Genomic DNA, 23,430 nt, shown 5'->3' with positions numbered 1-23,430 from the left:
CATGTGGTTATGTCTTATATTATTCAGACCAACACAATACAACATAATGTGCTCAGAAGATTCGTTTCCCCACATAATCTACATAGTTGTTCCCACCTTGCTATGCCGAGTTTTGCACCTTCAATCTCCAACACTCTTGTAACATTACATTTAAACAGCAAATATTGCCTAATTATGATACTACTTGGATATGCTTCAATATACTGTGGCACCTGCTTCCGTTCCATCCAATAGCAGATAAAACAACCACTGATCACATTAGATGCCAGTCGTACCATGTCTACCGCCCTACTTAATTCACGTGTGTTTCGCTTAACCAATTTCTTCTGTGCTAACATGATAGATCCATGTGTACTTTCTTCAAACCCTGACAACCAAATTGTATACGTTGCCAATAGCTTCCCCAGGGTCGCAAACCGTTCATAATTGTCCAATTTTCTAGCAGCAAGAAAATACTCGACCATAATTGTCCAATTATCAAGTCACAACAATTTTGCATACGACATAGTCAGTTTCTTATAGGTCTCTGCTGTCACACTTATGAGATCGAACTGCAGGTGTATGTTTTCTACAGGTAACGACTTGGGCATTCTAAACAGCAAACAAAGAATTTTACTTTCAAGTTATCTAATATCTACTTGAAACTTGTCGTCCCACACTTCGACTCCATACAACATACATGGTTCACTTTTGGCCGAGTATAGGAGCAAGATGGTCTTAATTGAACAACCACCCTGACTTCTGGTAATTTACTCAGAACACATGCAATTCTCATACAGTCAGCCTGAATATCCTTCCAATGTTTGGCCCAGTTCAACTTATCATTGATTAAAACACCCAAGTATGTATAGCTACTAACTATTTCAACAGGTTTAGTGTCAATTTTCCACACGTATTTAGGTTTACATTTTCTTTGACCTATAAAAGCCATCATTTTTGTTTTGCCAATATTAATACGAAGACCGTTTTTCCTAGCGTATTCACAAGCATTCTTTTTAGCCCACTTGTGGTGTCATCCAATGATAACAAGTCATCTCATAGCCGAGCCAGCCTATTTTCAAAGTCCCTACTTTCACTGGGCTCACTGCAAGTTGGTTAAAGATCTCAGCTAAATCTACAAGATATAGATCAAAAGAGGGTTGAGGCCAGTATGCATCTGTGTTTCACACTCCTGGGTGTGGGGAGCAAATTGGATACTCTACTTTCCCCATTCAGTCGTACTCTTACACGTATGTCCCAGTGCAGCCGCATGATCATTGTTAACAGGCCATGAGGAATATTCCATGCAATCAGTTTTGTCCATAGTCAATTCCTCATGACTCTATCAAAGGCTTTAATGAAATCTATATATGCTCCATACACTGGAAGTTGATGTCTGGTCCAGGCGTATTCCACAGCAGACAGCAAGATAAGCAAGTTATGCATGGTACTAGAGTGGCTTCTAAAGCCGATCTGGTTAGGTGGTAAGATATTTGCATCCACTATCCATTGATTTAACAAGAAACTAGCAGAAATCTTAGCAGCTATATCTAACATAGCGAACATTCGATAGTTTTTCCAGCAGCCTTATTTATGGACGGGTAAGATATTACTTTCTCTCCAGGAACTTGGCACCTAGCTATATTTCCCAATGTTTTCCAATAGTATACATAGAGCTTGGGCCCAAATAACCGGGGACATTCTAACTAAACCATTACATGTCCCATCAGGTTCAACAGCCTGAGAGGTATGCAGCTTCTCAATGATCTTGGTAACATCCAACAATGAGGATTTTATTCGGCTCCGGCCGAACAGTTTCTAGCTATTCGGCTCTTGCCGGATACTTTGACATTCTCATTTTAATACAATGCAACATGAACTCGGAGTCAAATATAGACTTCAGTTTGCATAACTAAATAGAATTAGACCAGACAAATTGCTATCACACAGCTGAAAAATATCTTATATTGTAATCTGCTCTTTAGGGCATGTTCTGTTACAGCTTCTTAGACAAAAAAGGTGCTCATCTTTTATACTTAGCCTGCAACAATACAGGATCATCTTTTCTTTTGGCAAATGTTTATATGCAATGTCCACTTTTTTCAGTTGGAAAAAACAAACTGAAAGAAATGTGCATAGATACTTTCAGTTCCTGTCATGTCACTTCCCATTGCGTACATCATAGTCCCCCCTTTTCTTTTTTTAAGGACTTGAGTCCTGATTTTAACATCATCTGATATTTTATCAGGAAATTATAAGGTGCATATATTTGTGTATTAACGAGAAAGAGTGGCTACGATAAGTGAAAAATGAGCAGCATTTGTTTGAGTCAGGTGAATAGTTGTGAGATGTAGTTCACGCATTTCAGATTTCCTCTTGACTTGTGTCCTTCATGAGCCAACATGCACCATCATATACATTTCTATGTGAGCTATAAAGAAGTTTCGAAACTCGACCACAGCGACTTTGCAACTGAATAGAGAATGCAATGCATCTGGTTCACATATGCAACCATCTTCTGTACATTTGGTCCCAACATTTTGTTTAAATCTGCTTTATTTCTGGCTTTTATACTTTAAAGATGCTACGTTAATTTCAATGAAGAGAAATAAAAGTATAGAATGCATTTAAAATGGTTCTTTATTTGTTTTTTTAATAAGTGTGTTTTTTGAAGTTTGGAATTATTAAATAAAGCAACTAATAAAGCGGAGTGGCGGCGAGTGGCAGTCCTGCAGTATCCCTTGCCTGCAGAGTCTGCTTTCCCTGTCTTCATTGGAGGTGAACTCTATAACTACCTCTACAGTCCGCGGAGTGGCGGCGAGTGGCAGTCCTGCAGTCATGGCAGGCGAGGCTGCGAGGACTGCCACCTCCCCAACCTCTCTATTCACTGACTTGGAAACAAAACACTGGATGCGCAGTTTGCGTCCTCTCTCTATTTTGGAAGAACTGACAATCGCCAAACATAACCAAGTCCACTGTTTCTCCACAGCTTCTAGCTTAAATGGAAAAACAGGAAAAACTGACAAGCCGGCAACGACACTGCTCAACAATAAACAGCAACGGAGGAAAGCAGCCGTTCTTATGGCCCCTTCAGCGTTCTCGACGGAAGAAAAACAACGAGAAATGATGCCGGAGCCAGAGCCAGGAGTTTCTGCAACATCAACCACAGAGGACTTGCATCTTGAAGTCCAACTCACTGGGAGCTTCGTGGACCCTGTGAACACTGTCCCTCTGGCGCACTCACCTATTGGTCCCAGAGGGGATACTAGGTCCGTGCCGCCCAGGGGAGAGGATCCAGGCCCGCAAGGCAGTACGTCGTCGTCGTCCAAAGCCCCTGACGCAGCCTTGAAGACCGGCAAAAACCGAAGTCAGCCGCACGAAGAAGGTCCAGCAACTGCCGAGTCCGGAGCGGTCGAACCCTGCAATCGCGTCCCCGTTGTAGTCATCATACACTGCGACGCTGCCGCTGGAAAAGGAGACCCCGCCCCGCGGGGGCGTGGCCTATCGTCATCTGCATCGGCATCGAGGACTTTCCTCGAGTCTCTCCACCAGGATGGGGAACTCGTTTGCAACGATCGGGAAAATCCAGGAACTGCTCAAATAAGGGCAGATAAGCTGTGCTCTACTTAAATGCCGGCCAGGTCAAAACAAAGTAAACGCCCCAGACATTCACCGGCAGCCCATAAAACAACAGAAATTAAACGCCTTAAAGGCGGTAAAAAAGACAACAAAAAGAGAAGGCTGCTTTTAAATAAGGGCATAGTCACAAAGATAAATAACAACAACGGCCTGACAGCCTATTCGAAAAGGTCAGGAAAGGCAATGCAAAACACTACCTCACAAAACTTGCTCACCAGGTTTTTGAATCCAAAAACTTCTCAATACTCTCATTGTACACCAGAGCTTACGGACACTGAAATTTTGGAAGCACTAGAGGAAAACCCCCCACCATCAAAATACAGGAAGACTGTTCACCTGACATACCACCCACAAACGTTGGCGATTCTAGCTACCGCTATTTTACATCAAAAGGAGGTGCAACATTCCAACACCTCAGAGGCTACGCCACCTCCGTTCAACCAGAATTCCCAGCATAAGCGATGACAAGGAGCGTGACGTTGGCCTACCAACCAATACAAACGAAACAGTCAAGAACTCTCCACCGGTGACCACAAAAGAGCAAGTGTTAACAATTCCCAGCCCGGAAGATTTCCAACCTGATCCTCAAACTTCTTGGTCAGGCTCCGGACCTCCTCCAGACCAGCAAAAGTATGAGTCTACTCTGACGGCGGATTTGGCCCAACCTACAACGCCAAATAACGCCTCCACGTTGGACAAAGAAAATTTTAGAAGTACTGGTCGTGAGACGGAAAGCCCAAAATCAACTTCTACATTACCAGCTAGGGCCTCTCACAGAAGACACTCTCTCGACCATCCTCCCACAAGATATTATCATAAATCTTATGAGACGGCCTCTACTGTTTTTTCGCCACAAAGAAGTCCTAGCGACCAAGTCAAATCGCCTTCAAAAGTTCCATCAGTGAAAAAAACAGACATTTTTTCCATCATGTCTGCAATTTCAATAGGCTTCACCCCATTCACCAAACTTTAAGAATCTTTAAATGAGACTCTTAAGGACCACACTTCAATTCAAGCGATGATGTACACTAAACTCATCTTCCTGGAGGGTTACGTGATGGCCCACGAAGAGCGCCTGACACAAGCCAAAGACCAAAACCATCACTTTACTTCATCTCAACACAAATCGAGAAAGGAAAATCCATCACTTGCCGACTCACCGCATAATAAAACCACGAGAGAGGTGGGAGAACAAACCTCCTTGCTCATAGATTTGACAGTGCAAACTACCACCAGAAACTGTCAAACCCAAACCGACAACCAAAACGAATTCAACAACAAAACCCAGAGGCCAAGATGAGAGAAAGGAAGTTGTGCTGGTAGTGGATGACACCTTCCCCCCAGACACAGGAAACCCCTTCCAGAGCCAAAGCACTGAACAAGCCTTTAAGATCTTCACCAAAAAGAAAACGGATAAGGATCAAAGCAAAAGGAGCGATTTCCAACCTTCCAAGCCCAAGAAACAACAGGAATCGTCAACTAAATCCAGAACTAAACTGAACAGAGCTGACCCAGAGTGTGCTAGAGTGGAGACTAGATCCTCGTCAACCCAGAGTACTCCCACCCCCCAGAATACAGCAACTCACTCTCCCAAAACAACTGAAGACTTCATGACCCAGGAATCTTTAATGAACATTAGCCTGCACTTAGAGGAATGCCACCCATCAGACCCCATTGAGGAAATAGCTGAAACGCAAGGAAAAATAGAAATCCTAGGGGGCCATCATTTCAGCTTAGACGCCACTCCAGAAGAAGTGTGCTTAAACCAACCTGCACCCTTCCTCACATTAGAAGAACGTTGTAACAAAACAATTCAAAACTCAAGGAAACTGGAACCGAAAGCAACGAAACATCAGCCAACAACTCAACAAAAACAAAAAACAACGTCTAGCTCTTATAAGGTGAGGGACACTAGACCAAGGTTTGGCTCACAAAGACATCACGCTCGGAGCCACGAAGTCTGGAAAGAGGAACAGCCACAAGAAAAAATGTCATGCCAAGAAAAACCCGAGCAAAGTAACCGAAAACAAGAAACTAAGGTTCTGCATTACAGATCCAAAACAGAAAAATACAATAAGACCTCCAAAGCCCCACAAGAACGACTGTGGGTCCTCAAACTGGAACAAATTCCAGGAAACCACAATGATGTGATTTTGAATAGAAGCTCAGTACTAATACTATTCAACCATGTGCCCAAGCTGAGGACAATTAAAACGGATGACCTAAAGATTGTTGATCCAAGTCACAGGAAAGGTAAGGCGCAAACATATCTTCATATTTCTTCAACAACGATTAAAGACCTACTAAGAAGAGAAGCAAAAAATCTACTGAAGATGGGATACGACCTCACAGAGTCAACAAACAGTAGAGATAATTCTCGCACTATGCCCCTCGCCCCGAGGGGAAACGGAAAATCCCAAAGTGACTATACAAAAACTAAATCAATTACTCAAACATTCCAAAGAAACGGGGAACATTCGATGGCCAGAATAGAGCAGAGTGAGAACAGCGACACTACAACCCACGCTTCACCCGGTTCAAAGGGGCAAGTCAAACCTATCTCGAAGTACGACGCAACAGGCTCAAAAATGGACCTGAACATTCGAATGTCCACTACAAACATTCCATCTTGGGAAAACTTGCGAAAAACATTCAGCCAATCGGTACAACCTTCAACGTCGGACAAAACAGGAACCTTATCCAAGTCTACAGCAACAAGTCTATGGGCTTGGCTTCCAAAAGCACTAACATCAAAGAAATTCCAATAGCAACTCAAGTACTTGGACATCAGCCACATAGACCACCAGTCAACAGACGTGGGCAGACATGAAATCCGTCTATGTTCTTGGAACACGAGGGGTTTCTACCACTTAACCAACCCAGGCGAAATCCATCTAGGGGATTATGATATACTGGGGGTAATTCATAGAATTCAGCGCACAAGTGGCGCACGTGGCTGGCGCACAGTGTGCGCGTGCGAATCCCTGCGCCATCTGCGTGCACCAAAATACATTTCTGCGCACAGCGTATTCATGGATTCCAGCCACCAAAACCAGCCGTGGCGCACAGTGGCGCAGCGACCCTGCAGCAGCGCCAGTTTCGCCCCCAAGAACGCCCCTTGCGCAGGGAAAAGCCATCAAAATCCTCAATCCAGCGCAAAGGGCTCCGCTAACCCTGTACCAGCACGGCAAGCGGGCTACGTGTATCACTGGGGTGCGCGGGAAGTACCTCACGTCATTTCAGCTGGGTACGTGTATTTCAGGGGTGCGCTGGAAGTTCCACACGCGATTCCATCAGGGTACATGTACATCAGGGGTGCGCGGGAAGTTTCAAACGTGAATTCAGCAGGGTACGTGTATATCAGGGGTGCGCGGGAAGTTCTACACGCGAATGTCTTGGGTACGTGTATTTCGGGTTGCGCGGGAAGTTTCACACGCGATATCAGCAGGGTACGTGTATTTCAGGGGTGCGCTGGAAGTTCCACACGCGAATGTCCTGGGTGCGTGTATTACAGGGTGCGCGGGAAGTTTCACACGCGATATCAGCAGGGTACGTGTATCTCAGGGATGCGCTGGATGTTCCACACGGGAATGTCCTGGGTACGTGTATTACGGGGTGCGCAAGAAGTTTCACACCCGATATCAGCATGGTACGTGTATTCCAGGGGTGCGCTGGAAGTTCCACACGCGAATGTCCTGGGTACGTGTATTACGGGGTGCGCGGGAAGTTTCAAATGCAATATCAGCAGGGTACGTGTATTCCAGGGGTGCGCTGGAAGTTCCACACGCGAATGTCCTGGGTACGTGTATTACGGGGTGCGCGGGAAGTTTCACACGCGATATCAGCAGGGTACGTGTATTCCAGGGGTGCGCTGGAAGTTCCACCCGCGAATGTCCTGGGTACGTGTATTACGTGGTGCGCGGGAGGTTTAACACGCGATATCAGCAGGGTACGTGTATTTCAGGGGTGCGCTGGAAGTTCCACACGCATTTCCATCAGGGTACGTGTACATCAGGGGTGCGCGGGAAGTTTCACACGTGAATTCAGCAGAGTACGTGTATATCAGGGGTGCGCGGGAAGTTCCACACGCGAATGTTCTGGGTACGTGTATTACGGGGTGCATGGGAGGTCTCACACGCGATATCAGCAGGGTACGTGTATTTCAGGGGTGCGCTGGAAGTTCCACATGCGATTCCATCAGGGTACGTGTACATCAGGGGTGCGTGGGAAGTTTCACATGTGAATTCAGCAGGGTACGTTTATATCAGGGGTGCGCGGGAAGTTCCACACGCGAATGTCCTGGGTACGTGTATTTCGTGGTGCGCGGGAAGTTTCACACGCAATATCAGCAGGGTATGTGTATTTCAGGGGTTCCGTGGAGTACTACACGTGAATTGGCCATGTGGGTCCTCCCAGGTGTTCGCTCCACAACCTCCATGGCCCCTGCAGGCAGCCCACACCACGGGGGACTAGCCTGCACCCCCACTCATGTTCTCCTGCACCCCCACCCCCCAGCACTGTGGTGCACCCTCCACCAGGCTCCCACTCATGTCTCCCATCACCCCCACCCCCAACACTGTGGTGCACCCTCCACCAGGCCCCCACTCATGTCTCCCATCACCCCCACCCCCCAGCACTGTGGGGCACCTGCCAGCAGGCCCCCACTCATGTCCAACTCATGTTCCCCTGCACCCCCACCCCCAGCACTGTGGTGCACCCTCCACGAGGCCCCAACTCATGTTCCCCTGCACCCCCACCCCCCAGCACTGTGGTGCACCCTCCACCAGGCCCTCACTCATGTCTCCCATCACCCCCACCCCCCAGCACTGTGGTGCACCCTCCACCAGGCCCCCACTCATGTTCCCCATCACCCCCACCCCCCAGCACTGTGATGCACCCTCCACCAGACCCCCACTCATGTCTCCCATCACCCCCACCCCCAGCACTGTGGTGCACCCTCCACCAGGCCCCCACTCATATCTCCCATCACCCCCACCCCCCCAGCACTGTGGTGCACCCTCCACCAGGCCCCCACTCATATCTCCCATCACCCCCACCCCCCAGCACTGTGGTGCACCCTCCACCAGGCCCCAACTCATGTTCCCCTGCACCCCCACCCCCCAGCACTGTGGTGCACCCTCCACCAGGCCCCCACTCATGTCTCCCATCACCCCCACCCCCCAGCACTGTGGTGCACCCTCCACCAGGCCTCCACTCATATCTCCCATCACCCCCACCCCCCAGCACTGTGGTGCACCTGCCAGCAGGCCCCCACTCATGTCCAACTCATGTTCCCCTGCACCCCCACCCCCAGCACTGTGGTGCACCCTCCACCAGGCCCCAACTCATGTTCCCCTGCACCCCCCAGCACTGTGGTGCACCCTCCACCAGGCCCCCACTCATGTCTCCCATCACCCCCACCCCCCAGCACTGTGGTGCACCCTCCACCAGGCCCCCACTCATGTTCCCCATCACCCCCACCCCCCCAGCACTGTGGTGCACCCTCCACCAGGCCCCCACTCATGTCTCCCATCACCCCCACTCCCCAGCACTGTGGTGCACCCTTCACCAGGCCCCCACTCATATCTCCCATCACCCCCACCCCCCAGCACTGTGGTGCACCCTCCACCAGGCCCCCACTCATATCTCCCATCACCCCCACCCCCCAGCACTGTGGTGCACTCCCCACCAGGCCCCAACTCTTGTTCCCCTGCACCCCCACCCCCCAGCACTGTGGTGCACCTGCCAGCAGGCCCCCACTCATGTCCAACTCATGTTCCCCTGCACCCCCACCCCCCAGCACTGTGGTGCACCCTCCACCAGGCCCCCACTCATGTCCAACTCATGTTCCCCTGCACTCCCACCCCCCAGCACTGTGGGGCACCCTCCACCAGGCCCCAATTCATGTTCCCCTGCACCCCCACTCCCCAGCACTGTGGTGCACCCTCCACCAGGCCCCCACTCATGTCCAACTCATGTTCCCCTGCACCCCCACCCCCCCAGCACTGTGGGGCACCTGCCAGCAGGCCCCCACTCATGTCCAACTCATGTGGACGCCTGCACCCCCACCCCCCAGCACTGTGGTGCACCCTCCACCAGGCCCCAACTCATGTTCCCCTGCACCCCCACCCCCCAGCACTGTGTTGCACCCTCCACCAGGCCCCCCACTCATTTCTCCCATCACCCCCACCCCCCAGCACTGTGGTGCACCCTCCACCAGGCCCCAACTCATGTTCCCCTGCACCCCCACCCCCCAGCACTGTGGTGCACTCTCCACCAGGCCCTCACTCATGTCTCCCATCACCCACACCCCCCAGCACTGTGGGGCACCTGCCAGAAGGCCCCCACTCATGTCCAACTCATGTTCGCCTGCACCCCCACCCTCCAGCACTGTGGTGCACCCTCCACCAGGCCCCAACTCATGTTCCCCTGCACCCCCACTCCCCAGCACTGTGGTGCACCCTCCACCAGGCCCCCACTCATGTCTCCCATCACCCCCACCCCCCAGCACTGTGGGGCACCTGCCAGCAGGCCCCCACTCATGTCCAACTCATGTTCCCCTGCACCCCTACCCCCCAGCACTGTGGTGCACCTTCCACCAGGCCCCCACTCATGTGCAACTCATGTTCCCCTGCACCCCACCCCCCAGCACTGTGCGGCACCTGCCAGCAGGCCCCCACTCATGTCCAACTCATGTTCCAATGCACCCCCACCCCCCAGCACTGTGGTGCACCCTCCACCAGGCCCCCACTCATATCTCCCATCATCCCCACCCCCCAGCACTGTGGTGCACCCTCCAACAGGCCCCAACTCATGTTCCCCAGCCAACATGTCATCACAATCTAGATCCCTGGTCCCTATGGTCAGCCTCCAAATGCAAAACACCCACCCGAGTATTGCATCCACCCACTTAGAAATGGCAATAACATGATAGAACCCCAATTGCAAGTTTGGAAACGAACACATGTCCCTCACATACACCCAATGGGTGTCAGTGAATCTCAGAACCCATATCATGATATGCATGAAACCAATGAGATGATACTACACATTGAAGTTTGAACAAAAAATATGTATTAAAGGAAACATAAATTGAATCAAAAATAAACAAACAGAAATGGGAATGTAAAAAAATAAAAAGAAGCATGTCCGTGAAAAAATGCAAAACCAAAAATCATAATCCAAAGGAATGGTGTCCAAAGTCACAGTCCACAAAAGAAAATCCAATGGAAAATTATAATTGAAAGCCATTGCTCCATGTGTAAATTGTAAAAAAACAAAAGAAAATCCAACAGTCAACTATGTACAGATGAACAAGCCAGGGTCCATGATCCCAACAGAAGAAATGAAACCTATCTAATAACACTACCTAATAAAAAAAAACTATATACAAAAATGTGGCCCATTGTCCAAAAGGTCCAAAAAAAATGCAAAACCAAAGGAAACCTAACACTAACTACAGAACTATGTACAAGGGCAGCGGGCTAGTCCGACGGCTCACTTTTGGATGTCCCGGGCCAGGGCACCATCGAACTCCTGCTCAATGTCCCGGAGGCGGTCCTCCTCCATGGCCCCGAGGGTCTGCAGGGCCGTCGACGTGTCCACCTCCAACCCCCTGCGGATTGCCTCGAGGCATTCGGCCCGCCTCAGGGCCCTCTGCATGGAGTTCTCCGCCCTGACCATCGTGAGCCGTGCCTCTTCCGCCCGCTGCCGCTCCGCATCTATGGCGTGGCCCAACCGCTGCCACACAGAAGACACTTTCTGTCCTGGGTCCACCTGCCCTCCGGCCGATGCCTGCCCTTCCGATGTCGAAGGCCCCGAGCCTTCATGGCTCCCACCACGTTGCTGCTGCTGCTGTGCCTCTGCCCGTGCACTGCCTCCTGCTGCCTGCACATCCTCCGCTGGCTGGGGTGCAGTTGTTGATGTGGCCACCCCTGCTGGACGTCCGACTCCCGACTGTGGCAGGGATGCCTCCTCCACCAGCTTGGCCGCACCGTCAGAGGCAGCTCCACAGGGCACCCAGGTGACTGATGGGTGGGAAGATGGCAGGGAGGACGACTGGCGCATAGGGGGTTCAGTTGAGGAGGGGGTCGCAGCAAGCCCCATCAAACGGAGGAATCCGGCCTGGGTGACCTGTCCCAGTAAGCCGACGCGGTCAACGAGCCATTCGAGATGACGTGCAGTCTCCTCATGAAAAGACTGCAGGTTACCTCGCATGGCCCGTTGACGCAACGCCACACCAGTCAGGACAGGCTCAACCCGGACCCGGATAGCCACGTCCGCAGGCAGAGGAAGGCCAGTTGTCGTGAGCTCATCCCCTGCCTGAAAACGGGTCTGAACGTAGGCATCCCTGCTGGTGCAAGATGATGCAGGGACAGGATCAGGGACAGAATTGCACACAGGCACCTCCGCGGCGGCCTGTGCTGCCTCCTGTCCCTGGTCCTGCACTGCACCACTAGCACCAGTGGAATCCCCACCTCCAGACCCCGTCTGTGTTGCTTGCACGGCCTCCTCCTCCACCAAACCCCCCACCAACCTGGATGACTCCGTGCCATCTTCCCCCGTTGGGCCCTGTGGGGTCCCAGCTGCCCCTTCTGCTGCCGAGGAGTCCAACTCCAACCTCCGCCTCTTGGACCTCCCCCCAGCAGCTGTGGCCGGGGACGCGCCACCGGACTCCACACTCCCCGACGAGATCACAACCTGGGAGGGGAGCCGGGCCTTGGTCTCCGGCTGGCGGTGGGATCCCCGCCGCTGTGCTCCACAGCACCTTCTCCGCCCTCTTCATCAGTTGACGCTGCAGACAGGGAGAAATAAAACACACGCATCAGGGCACTGTACAATGGACACATACACACATGACAGTTGTACATGAGTGGCATTCGCAAACCTCAGACATGCCATCACAATCCCCAACACACATGTCATTTCAACTCGCACACATGAGCCATACCACAGCCATATCGCACCTGCCAGCACCATCCATACACATACAACAGAATGAGCAGGCAAAGCTGAGCCAGACATAACATGCAACACAGGAAGTGCACTACACATGTACACACACCATCACACTTGCATGCATGTGTACACCTCTGCCAAGTGTCGCAGTGTTCAGATGGGCATCCATGTCACATCTGCCAATCAGGCTTCCACATCCTGCTGTCACATGCATCCATGTTGCATCACTGTTGCACCCTTGTCAAATACACACAAATGTACACAGTGCTGATACATGCAGCTGGAAACAACATACATGCGTGTAATTCGAGGAAAGGCCCTTAGCGCGTAAGCGCATCTGTACGCATACGCAATTTCAATGGACAGAAGGCCCCTCAAGCGCAAGAGCCCCTGTGACGTGACGCGCGCAGGCGTGCATGTGTAATCCGAGGAAAGGGCCCATGCGCATAAGTTACGTGACGCGCGCGGGCGTTTCCCTCAGCACGGGTTAAAGGTGAGCGGGCCCAGCAGTTCGCTGTACGTGCCTTTCGTGGAGACCGATGTGTGTTGCTGCTTCCTGTTGTTTTGCGCGCCATCACAACTTCACAGCTATCAAGGACGTATCTCTTCTTTTGGCGGGGGTATTGGCTACGCATGTTTTTCTGCATCGCGCTACTCAGACGGTGAGTCGCACACGCTCTTTTTCCCACTGCGGGTGCCCCTGTGTATCGCACCCATTTTCAATGTCATAGTAGTCTGTGTGTCCCACGCGTACGCGTTATTCGTGTTACTGGGTGCCACCGCGTACTGCGGGAGGTTGAATCCACGCGCGTAGGCTGCAGGGTTGCGTGCACGGTTTTACTGCAGTTTTGGGGTGCCTGAGCGTTACGTGACCCGTCACTACATCACCGGGGTCACATACAGTCTTGCAGGTGCAGGGGGGCTGTTAGCATCTTGCTTCCCACCCTCTTCACCCCAATTGCCCAGGTCAATTGTGGTGTACACCTCCCATTGGCACCACTCCATCTGTGCCGGCACTACTACATCTGTGCCATGGTTGGGAGGCCACCAAAGGTGAGGGGCGCCTCATCTGGGCGTACTCCTCGTGGCGGGCGTGGTCGGGGGCGTGGCCGTGGTGACCAGGGAGTAGGGGGACTCCAGGGTGTCCAGGGCGACCACAGAGGGGGAAGAGGCAGGGGTGCGCCACTTGAGCACAATGTTGTGCCATGTGTCGGTGCAGTCATGCCACCACCCCCTGTGGTTCCGGGGGATGCAGCTTCTGCATCTAGCACTGGCGCCCGTGTGACCGGCAGTCTGTTCCATCGACTGCCATGGGCCCAAGGGTAGTGGTAGCTGCAGGTGCAGCTGTGGACACCGCCACCCAGGCTCAGGGTCTGCCAGCGCAGGCTGCGTTGGCACTTGAGGAGCCCTTGGTAGATCTCCAACAGGCCAGGAGGGAAACCATTGGGGCAGGCCGGGCTGCTAAGACCAAGAGACGTGTCCCTGGGGCAGTCATGTCATCTGCTGCCCCGAACAGCCGGGTGTTGGCAAGTGCAGGGGCAGATGCACCCAACAACACCCCGGTTGTGAGTCTGCCAACCATAACTGTTGCGGTCAATGACCCTGCCACAGCTGATGTTGCTGCGCAGGGTCCATTAGAGGGCACCCAGCTGCCACTGACACAAGTCAGGCCTTTGGTCGTCCCTCCACCTGCCACTCCCTTGGCTCAATCCACCGAACCCACTGGCCATACTGGTCAGGGCGGCATTAGCCAGCCAGGGTCTGCGCCACAGTCCAAGAGGAGGAAGATTGCACCTGCAGCACAGGCTGGGACCCCACACACAGCCATGACCTCCTGCACGTCGAGGAAGAAGCCTTTCTGCAAGCAGGAACTGGACTTCCTCGTGGACCACGTGCGGGGCCACAGCCGTGACATGCTAGTGGGTGCCAATAGTCAGACTACGGCTGCCCAACGTGACACCCACTGGAAGCATGTTGCGGAACATGTCAGTTCATTCGGCCATGATGTGCGCACGGCGCAAGAGTACAAAAAGCGTTGGAATGACATCAAACGCAGCACTAAGGCTAAGCGTGCCTCTAATTACAACTTGACTCTGGTGACTGGCGGTGGGCCTGCACCAGAGGAGGAAGTGCTCACTCCGCATGAGGCACTCGTTGCGGAGTTCATACCACCGGAATTGGTCGAAGGAGTGGGAGAGATGCTGGACTTTGATGCCCAGTCCAGTGAGTGTTGATGCGTGTTTGTTGAGGATGTGTGTGTTTCACTTGTGGGATGTGTTGTGCATGATTGCCACTACATGTGACGTGTACATGGTTCTGATGTGTAAGTAATGCAATGTTTCCGTGATGCATGTCTCCTCTGCCTGCATGCGGGGACTCCATGTAGGCATGCTCCCTTGCCCCTCCTCCGCCACTCTGCACCCCAGTTCCACCTTTGCACTGGTCTGCTTCAATCTTGCCAATGTGTACTTTCTTGTTCATGCGTCCTGTGTAGATGCTAACTTCCAGCGTAGAATCTGACAGACATATGCCGTGTGGTACAGCCTTAGTACTTGATGCAGGGTATCTCACTTGTACTGTGCATAGGTCAGATGTCCCGCAGGGACATGAGTGCCCATTCATGCTCCATGTGCATTGCACGCATGCCCCTATGTGTCCTTGACTGGATGATCACTGTAATACAAGTCCTTGGTTACATACATTGTCTGGCATCTCATCAGCCTTCCCATGTCAACTGTGGCTCAGTTCTGCGTTGCACACATGTTTAGGCTCTGACAATCTGTGTGGCTCACAGGCCTCAGCCTGTTCAATGGCCAATGACTCTGTCCAACTGTTGTTGTGTCTTCTTCACACATGGGCGGCATCCAGAGTTTTAATCATGTGTCCTGCTTACTGTCCCAGCATCATTTGCAGTGTGGTCACTTGAGTCACATTAAGCTGTTGATGCCAGTCAACACTGCCTGTCAATACACAGGTGTATGGTCAGCCTTTTGATAACATGCTAGGCATCCCTGCTTTGGTACTGGGGTGGAGGGGTGCTTGGCTTCTAGATATGGTACACATTGAATGCACAATGCACGTGATGTCTGAATTTGACATTGCACTGCCTTCACATTTCCTGGCACACACCATGGAGTCCTTGTACATGTAGGTAGTGAGTGGCGTACACATTTTCTGCACTGCATAGACCCACTTCCATGGAAACTGCCACCTTTCAACAGGTCTGATCACAGAAGCAATTCAAAGTTGACCCAGCATGCATGTCAGGTTATATGTTGTGTGTCACATGTCTGCCTGATGCGTTTGCTGTCGGTGTGTGTGTGTTGTGTGCTTCTGACATGTGTAGTGACCTTTTTTCTCTCTATTTTTCAGGTGATGACGCAATGGAGGCGGAGGATGGTGTTGTCATGCCAGACACAGGGTTGTTACCACTAAATCAACCGGGCACTAGTGGGGGTCGTGGGGTGGTAGGCCACGAAAACCCCCAAGTGCTACAGTCCATCTTGTCTCTGGCTGCCTATGAGTCCAGCCTTGCTGACGACTCTGAAGTCCATGTTGAGTTAGATGAGCATCAAGTCCATGTGTCAGGGATGAGTGATTCGGATGTGGACACTCCTCTGTCCGTGACACCTGCACTGAGGGATCAGACAGTCTTGGTTCCTCCGCCCGTGGTGGATCGGGACGCAGGGTCACCCTCCACACCAGTCACTGATGTGCCTGGGACATCACGTCGACGGGGGCATGTAGTCGTGCAGCCGCGGGCGGTGCCAACACAGCGAGGCCCCCCGGTCCTTGGGTCCCGCAGGGGTCAAGCCCGGCAACGTGGTCGCCGCGCGCAACCGCAGTATACTGAGTGGGAGCAAGACATGACTGCCAATTCCGAACGGCAGGGGGCAGCAATGGAGAACATCGCTGAGAGCATGGAGCGTGTGGCCCGATCTGTGCTCCCCCCTGCTTAGCAGGTGCTTCTGCAGCAGCAGGCGGCACGGTCCACGGCCCGCTCGCTCAGGCTGGGCATGGCGGCCTCAGACAGGGCACGCCAGGCTGAAATGTCGTCTCTGCATCAAGCAATTGCTGCTCACGCAGAGGCGCACATGGATGCCCTGAGGGAGGAGTATGCTTCCCTCAAATCCACTCTGGGTGTCCTTATGATGTCCCAGAGGCAGCGGGCAGAGGAGAGGTTTGCACAGCTTGAGCGTACCATCTCGGCTGAGCTACAGGCTTGCCGGGAGGTGCAGCGGTTGTCCAGCAAGGCCTTGCAGGAGGAACTCTGTGTTACACGTGCTACCTTGCAAGAGGAAGCACATGTATCACGTGAGGTTCTGCATGCAGACCTACGTCACATCGCCACACAGAACCAGGCTCACCCGTCCGGCAGACTTGCTGCCGACGAGCGGCAAGCTGCGGCTAGCCGTGGCCAGGCTACTGTGCCATGTCCTCCTTTCCAGGATGAGCCAGACTTGGACGACCATCTATCTTCCACATAGGTCGGGCTGTGCAGGCGTTGAGCCCATGGAGGTTTTTTTTTTGGCTCAGCATCATCGCATGTGGATGTTGAGCAGCACCCTGTACCTCCCCCCTCCTGGGTGCCTCCCCTCCCCCCGGGTCGTATGTGGCCATTTTTGATTTTTCTTTTAGTTTAGTTAGTTAAGTTTCTGTTTGATAGTTAGTTTAATTAGGTAATGTAGGTTTTCCATAGTTAGTGTAATTAGTTAATATAGTTTAAAATTGCTTGTCTATTGTGCTTTCATGTGACGGTGCGGTGCTTTGTGGCTTTTGAAGGCATCCGCTGTCTGTTCCAGCTGGGCCCTTCAGGCTTGTCTTGTGTATGTGTTTGCTGCTTGGGGTCCTTGACTCACATATGCCACTCCTGCCTCCCTTATCCATGGCGTCGCAAGGTTGGTTCGGTGTCACAACCTTTTACACAAGGGCTTTGGACTGTCATATCTGTGGCATGTCTGGTGCTGTGTGACTTGTGTTTACACCCCTAGTGGGGATGATGTTGGTGTTATTGTCCACTGTTCAGCTTTTGCTAGATGGGGTGTTTCATGATTAATGTGTACATTCATTGCTATGCATTGTGTAGTATGTTTCTTATTTTACTGTACACGTGCTTGTTGCAATTCATGCCGTAGATTTTGTTCCTCCATTTGGATGTGAAAGACGGACTGATGGTGTGATTTCTGATGTGACTCTCTGACATGGTCAAGTAATGAGATGCCTGAAGAGACACACACAGATGACTTTGAAGCATTAATCATGTGTTTAATGCCCTTTCTGCAGGGGGATGAGCCTGGAGAGCACCTTTGCCAGCAGACATGGCCCATTGGACGTCGGAATTCTGGACACGTTTGTTGGTGCCCACATGCGCATGTGTGCACAAGCAGAGGCACAGGGATTGCAGACCTACATCCTAGAACTGCTGACGTGTTCCAAGGAACTCCAGGCAAGGTGAGCAGCACAGGGGGGCCACAACACAGCAAAGCTTGCACCAGGCGAGTTGCACATGCAGGCTCAGTCACAGCACTGAATGTGAGCTTGGACGAATATTGGTGTTGAAGCACACAATGCAGCTCAGATGTGTTGGTGGACTGATGGCTGTTGATTGTAAGGTTGTCTGGGACACCTGCAGGGGCAGTGGCACATACCCTCCGGTACACCAAGGTCCATTGAGGCACTTGTATCAACCATGTAGCCTTCCGATACATGGAAAGGGGCAGCTCACAGGGACATACAGCAAGGGACATACTCGGGTGCAGTGCATTTCATTTCCATGTACATTTTGATAAATGCACTGCCAACTTTGTTTCGGTCATGGTGGTACACAACTTGCTCTGAAGTCATGGCTTGCTATATTGGTAGGTCTGCTTACCCAGGGAACATTGCATGTTGTGTGAATTGTGACACATTGGTGTTCCATTTGCCACGCACCCACCGGCGGCTGACTTACTGCATTGACTGTGTATAACCCATCACAGGGGTAATGTTATATATGGGTACGAAGCATCTACACCAGATTGTCTGTTTGTAGAGTAGTTTGTTGCTATGGGGCATGTTTGGTGGTGTGTTTTTGTGTAATTGGCACGTACAGGTTGTTGACTGTGGCTCTCTTTGCAGCATTGCAGTGCTCCTGTAACCGGACCTGAGAGTGCGCAGGCAGGAAGCCAGCACTCAAAACCAGAGCTAAGTGTCTTGTTGTTTTTCTTTCAAACTGCTCTGCATAAGCTTGCTGGGGGGTGCACTAATGCATGGATGAATGTGTAATTCAATTTGGTATGTTTTTTTCCCCCTAATCACCCGGAATCCTATGCAATTTTGAACCCTGCAGCCTGTACCCGGTGTTCCTGCTTCCCGTACCTATCCAAGCAACGTTCCCTAACCCTCTTTCCCCGCTGGGGTTGCGGATGCCTGTGTAAGCCCCAAACTTGCAAGCCCCAAAACCCTAGAGGGGGTGGTTGGTTCGTGCCACTCCTAAGCCTGGACTTTGTTTGGATTGTGTATGTGTTCATGCAGGTAGTACATTTTTGTGCATTCCCTACTTTCATGTGTCATTCCTCCTCCCCTCTCCTGCCACTCATTCCAGTTATCCAGTGTGCCAACACCTGTCCCGACTGCATATCCCTGACCCTCCTTCCCCACCAGGGTCTCAGGGGCCTGTGTAAGTTTGACCTTGCAGGCACCCGGGACACGGTGGGGGTGGTTGTTTCGTGACACTCCCCCGCCTGTACACGGGACCTGTGACAGTATACATCCGTTCATGGTGTATCATTCTATGTTATGTACCACACATGGTTCACATCCTGTTGTGACATTGTTTTACTGTGCTACCTTGGTTGTTGCATCATTGTGGTAGTACTTGGTCTTTGTGAGGTACTTCTACGTCGAGTCATCTACTGGAGGGTGTTCTGGTTTGTTTTTCTGGCTTGGATTTTGTGATTTTGGAAATGAGTGTGGATTCTGAGGGTGCAGGCACCTTTTTACACACAAGGTGGGAGATGGTGACGAAGGGGAAAGGTGATCCTGTGGCCAGGTGGAATTGAGGGTTGAAGGCTCCATGACCCAGGTGCAGTTGTTCAGTGGGTCATGGTCATTTGTGAGGGAGGGGGGGGGTTGTTGTTGATAGTTGCCTTGCCCTGCAGTGTGATGGGAACCCTGACATTGTAATAGTGGTATCCTATGTACATGTTGTGTTCTGCTGATCAATGCCTGTTCATGTGTTGTGTTTACCTTTCAGGTGCAAGGGGATAGTTGTGGTTTGACATGCTGGGGTGTACACATGGTGAATGTTCACATGTGATGTGTAGAGAACACTGATGGTCACTTGATTGCACATGCATATGTTGAGTGCATGTCCTTGCTGACCCACACACTTGCACTCTGATGCACTACATGTACAACCACCCTTGCATATCCACGTGTACACTGTTTGCCTTCTGGTGCCCACTGTGTCCCTGCAGCACATGTTCTGTGACCAATTATGGATCCTGTACATGCTTAATTTGCTTTTTGATGTGGTCTGTCGCTTAGATGTGATGCTCAGGGTGTGCATCACACACAATGGCTGTTCACTGTGCTGTGCGCTGAGCAGTGTGTTGCAGGAGTAGGACACAGCACACAGAAGCTGCAGTGTTGATTTTGCAATGCACAATGTGCATGTAGACAGGCATTCATTGTTATGTTACGTCCTATGTTACGTTTACGACTCTTGTAATGCATTTGGAAATGACTTATTTTGGGTGGGAGGTTGTTGGTCAGTCATTTCATCTGATTCCAGGTCAGGCATCATTGTCTGATGCCGCTGTACATTTTGGACATGGCAATGTGTACCTTATTGTTACTGTGTTGGTGTATGGATATTACTTGCCATGTTATGTTGTGGTTTGGGAGGGTTTGAGTGACATAACAGTGATGGCCATGGCCTGTTTTGCAGGTGTGTGTGATTCACACCTTGCATGTCAGGGTCATCCACTTCTCAAAGCAACTAGCTGGGGGTAGATCTCTCTCCGCGGCAGGGCCCTCCCTCTGGAACAGCCTTCCTGCCTCACTGGAACTTGAGGAGAACCATCGCCGGTTCGGGAAGCACCTCAAGACCTTCCTCTTTGCTTCTGCTTTCTCTCTGCCTCTCCCTTGCTAAATTCTTCAGTGGAACTGCACTGGATCTGCAACTGGGCCACTCTCACCGACCTCGGTCCCTGGCCCAGCCACTCTCCACCTGCACTGCGGGCCTGTCTCTCTATCCCTACAGCCCCCCCCTTCCCAGCACTTGTCTGCACTTACCTTTGCAGTTGCCACCAGCTGGCCTATGTATTTGTTTTTTGGTCTACTTACCCTGTACTGCACCCCCCCCTCCCCTTCCCCTTGCACTTTTCCCTTCCCCCTACCCCTGCACTTGCACAATCTAAATGACACCTGGCCTAGTAGTACTGTTGTCTGTCTTCCCTTGTTCCCCCCTCCCTGCCTCATCGCACCTTGAAATACTTGTGTATAGGCCATATCATGTCATGTCATATGTGTGCCTTTTGGTCACACAGGATAGCTTGTGTTTAAGTAGCTAGGTATGCAGACAATGTGGCACTTCCATGGCAACTATCTCAGGGCGGTAGGGTTGTGACAGTTGACTGTCTCTTTGTCATCATCGATTGTCACCTGGTATGTGCCAGGCCTGTGTGCACTCCGCAGGGGTGGGAGTTTAGGTGAAAAATGTGGCCACAAGCTGGGTCCGTGCTTCCTCGCCACGTGCCCTGTCCCCTCCCATGGGCAGCGCCTGTGCCTGTGGTTGGGGATGTGGGGGCACCACCATGTCCACCGGGACGCCCTGCCGTGTTGCAACATTGTGCAGGACACATGCTGCCACAATGATCCTGCACACTACTGGTGGTGCATAGAGTAGCTGCCCGCCAGAGCGGTCAAGGGAGCGGAAACGTGACTTGAGCACTCCGAATGTGCGCTCCACTATGGCCCTGGTTGCAATATGGGCGACGTTGTATCTTACTTGGGGTGGTGTGGTGGGGTTCCGGATTGGTGTCATCATGTGGTTGCTCAGAGGGTAGGCACTGTCCCCTGGGGAGGTGTAAATGGTTGTGATTATTGGGGTTTGTTTATTTGTGTGTGTGTGTGACATGCATGCATGTGAAAGGGCATTTGTACTCACCTAGGAGCCAGGTGTCGCCATGCTGCCCAGCTTCCAGGGCCCGGCTCAGGGTGGACATTCTGTATATGAAACTGTCATGGGTGGAGCCAGGGTAGTTTGCATAGACAGAGGTGATGATTCCCTTTGCATCGCATACCACCTGTACATTGATGGAATGCCATTGCTTGCGGTTTCGGTAGATGTGCTCAGTGGCCCTAGGTGGACGTAGGGCCACATGGGTGCAATCTATGGCACCGAGCACTTTGGGGAAGTGTGTCACCGTGAAAAAATCCAGGACAACGGCCTGCCTTTCTGCGGGTGTTCTGGGCATGTATATGTGCCTGCGGACTGAGGGGCGCGCTGTCATGATTGCCAGTACCTGGTGTAGGCAGCGTGAATGCGTGGCCTGTGAGACCCCCCCCACTATGGCAGTGGTCCGCTGAAATGACCCAGTGGCCAAAAAATGCAGGACATTGAGCAGCTTCTCCAAGGGGCTCAATGCTTGGGAGCAAAGGGTGGGGGATGTAAGGTCATCTTCCCACTCTCTGACCAAGTCTAGGATGATGTGGGGTGGAAACCTATACTTGCCATAGACCTGGTCATCAGGCATCCCAAAAAGGCTTGTCCGTGGTGCGAAAATGCGTGCCCTGGCTATTCTCCTCCTCCTGTGGTGTCCCACGATCAGTGCTGCGACAAATGGGGCATTCATAGTAGCTGTATATATGTGTCGTAGCTGTATAGACCTGTTTGTTGTTTGAGCGCACTTTTATACTGTGCGCGGGGACGCTTCCGCCTGCCTTCGTGTGGCGGACGCGTTGACGCCTTGTGCGTCTTTTGCCGTGCACGGGTTTCCCGTATTCGAATCCATGAATACGGGTTGTTGGCGTGCGTGTGGGCGTTCCGTGTAGTTCCCTGCAGTACTTCCCCAGTTACGCCTTCTTTTTCACACGTTATTCCCCATCCCGCGTGTTAAGCCCACTGTTCCGCCCACTTTGGTTGTGTGCGCCGCGCTATGTGCGCTTTTGCTGTGCGCGTAGCGCACGCCATTTGGTGGAGTGTGTGCCCGCGTGCACCATGCCAGGATTTGGCGCACGGACAGCAGGAAACACGCGCAGCGTCTTCCTTGAATCGCACGAGTGCGCTGGGTTTCTCACGCTTGCGCCACCTTGCGCCTGCTTGCGCTGGGATTTTCGGCGCACTTTTGTTCCATGAATCGACCCCTAAGTGTATGACAATAGTAAAGAATGAATGGATGGGAGTACAAATATTGCTTAAACTAGGCGACAAAGGCATTGATGGAGTTCATAAAAGAGAGGAAAGGAAAGAGCGAGAGAAGAAAGAAAGTGGGAAAGAAGAAGAGAGAATATACAAACAAGAAAGTGTTAAAGAATGTAAACAAAGGGAAGAAAAGAAAAAGGTATGAGATGAGAAAAGAGGAGAGATTAGAAGAAAAGAAAAGAGAAGAGGAAGAAGTTCAAAGATAGAAAGTATGTAGGTTACAGAGAAGGTGAGAGGAAGATGAATTGAGGGAGATAAAGTGAAGAGAAGAAGAAATGAACTAAGTAGGGGATTAAACGATGATGAGATTGAATATATATGCTTCAGAAGCATAGTGCCCATAGAAGCACAAGAACGAGCTGGAGACAAGAGAGGAACACAACCATCCTTTGGGGGGGTTGGTTGCAAGGAATATTAGGGATACCAACATGGAGAAAATAGGACAC

Source organism: Ambystoma mexicanum, chromosome 7q, assembly GCF_040938575.1.
Source record: "Ambystoma mexicanum isolate Mex_15411 chromosome 7q, UKY_AmexF1_1, whole genome shotgun sequence".
NCBI classification, from domain to species: Eukaryota; Metazoa; Chordata; class Amphibia; order Caudata; family Ambystomatidae; genus Ambystoma; species Ambystoma mexicanum.
This window is presented reverse-complemented; position numbering follows the sequence as displayed.